Below are 2,445 nucleotides of genomic sequence, written 5' to 3' on the forward strand. Positions count from 1 at the left end.
TCTAATACATTTCCCAAAGTTTCAGCTCGATATTTTATTTACAAAAAAAGTTCTTAGGTTCAAAAAAACATTCAGTGAACCGAAAAAGTGAGGTCGGTAATACAGGTATTTAGCTGTGTCACATGCCCTTAAGGGCATGTGATACTTAGAAAATTGTCGATTTTACCAGTTTTAGGTTCCGACGGCTTTTTTCTTTAATAATCAATATTTTGTCTTCAAAATGTGGGACATGATAGCGACCATGCTGACGGACGTCCCCACATACTTTTTTTGGTTTAATTCAAAAAAATTTTTAATTTAGCAAAATCTGATTAATTTGCATAGTGCTTAGGAATTAGTATCGATTTTACCAGTTTTAGGTTCCGACGGCTTTTTTTCTAGAATAATCAATATTTTGTCTTAAAAATTTGGGAAACGATAGCGAACATGCTAACGGACGTCCCCGCACACTTTATTTGTGTTTTTTTTCAAAAAAAATTTTGATATTGCTAACAACGTGTGTACATTTGGAGGTTATGTATGTTACAATTCTCCTGTGCGTTACTTCCAAACTACACAATATTTTTGGCCGAAAACTTTGGACTTGCAAATAAACATAGTAACTAATCTCCCGGAACTAACCCTTTTTGCAGGCAATCAAAAAAGTTTATTTCATAAATAATTTCCAGATTATCGGAAAGGCAGAGATGAAAAAACCTTACAAAAGTCAGGGCATTTGTATAACCTTTAATAACTTTCAAGCTGAATAAATTTGTATTTTTTCAATTTTAATTTGAAATTGTTTCTTTCCGTATTTAATTATTAATGGCCAGGGAAAAATATAAAATCGTTTTTTTAATCAACTATTTTGTAGAAAATTATCTTATTTAAAATTAATATTTCGGTGTTTGGTAAGTGAAATAAAATCGTTTTTGGATCAGAATTCAACAGTTGTTTGAAAAATGGTCTTTTTAACTTGAAAATTCATTTAATTTAGTAGAAACTGCATCTTTCTGAGACAAAAATGCAATTGTTTGGTTGGAATCTTTTTGGTTAGAAATTGAATTTTTTTTTTTTTTGAAAGTCAAGTTTAAAATTTACTTGTTTAAATTTAATATTCAAATTTAAAAAAAATTTATCTTCAATATTTAAAAAAGCATGTTTTTGAGTAGAAATGTCATCTTTCTTGGTTAAAAACGCAACTGTTTGATTGAAAATTCAACAATGTTGTTAAAGTCATACTTTTTGTCGAAAATTCAAATGTTTTGTTAAAAAATCAACTTTTTTATAGATAATTTACTTGTTTGAAATTCATATTTTGATGTTGAGACGTTAAATAAAAAATTTTCAGATAAAAAGTCAAATTTTTTTTAACTTGTCTTTTTGATTTGAAATTTCATCAATTTTAGTAGAAACTGCATCTTTCTCAGATAAAAATGCAATTGTATTGGTTGAAAACTCAACCTGTTTGTTAAAAAGTAATCCTTTTTGGTTGTAAATTGGAACTGGTAAAAATTCAACTTTTTAAAAAAAATTATCTTCCATATTTAAAAATTAATGGTTTTGAGTAGAAATGTCATCTTTCTTAATTAACGACGCAACTGTTTGGTTGAAAATTCAACATTGTTATTAAAAATTCATTCTTTTCAGTCGAAAATTCTAATGTTTCAAATCTCTTCGTAGGAAATTGACTTCTTGTTTAACTTATATTTTAATTTTTAAAAGTCAAATTAAAATCTTTTTTGTATAAAAATTCAAATATATTTTTTGAAAATTTGTCTTTTCTATTAAAAAATGTATCGGTTTGGCTGAAAATTAATATTCTTCGCTTGAGAATTCAACTATTTTGTTTGAACAACTTTGTTAAGAAATAAAATGTTGACGAAAACTTATAACAATCCATCTCTTTGGTTCGAAGTTGAACTATTCTGTTGAAAATTGATCTTTTTTAATTCAAAATTCAACTGCTTGGGTAGAAAATAAACTACTTTGTTAACATTTTTTTTTTTTAAGAAGTTTTTCCGTTTGGTGAAAATTGAACTATTTTGTCGAAAATTATTTTGTTTACAGCTGAAAATTCGATCTTTCTACAGGAAATTCGTCTTTGCTTGAAGATTCAACAATTTAAGTATAGATATAGACATATAGATATTCTTTCACGACTGAAAAATCTATATTTGTTGAAAATTCGTTTTTTAAAAATTCACTGATATGGCAGAAAAGTAATCTTTTTGTTTAAAATAAATAAAATTTCAAAAACAATAAGATTAAAACAATAAAGTAAAATATATAAATTATGGCATAAGGTAAAATAATAAAAACAATAGGATCCTAAAAATATTTCAAGATTAAAATGCTGGTATTTAAATGTTAATGATCAGGAAAAATAAATTACGTATACAGTGAGAGCGAGGGGCTGGGGGGCTGAAATATTTTTACTGTTTGTTGACGGGGGCGGGGGGGGGG

At 26.8% G+C, this 2,445-nt stretch overlaps 1 protein-coding gene across 2 annotated transcripts in view; it reads right to left on the reverse strand.

Annotated features, from left to right (window-relative positions):
• Positions 1-2,445, reverse strand: part of LOC117169702 — a 34,958-nt gene that overhangs the window by 3,699 nt on the left and 28,814 nt on the right. The gene's annotated exons all lie outside the window — the stretch shown is intronic.

The sequence above is a fragment of the Belonocnema kinseyi genome, chromosome 3 (assembly GCF_010883055.1).
Source record: "Belonocnema kinseyi isolate 2016_QV_RU_SX_M_011 chromosome 3, B_treatae_v1, whole genome shotgun sequence".
Taxonomy (NCBI): Eukaryota; Metazoa; Arthropoda; class Insecta; order Hymenoptera; family Cynipidae; genus Belonocnema; species Belonocnema kinseyi.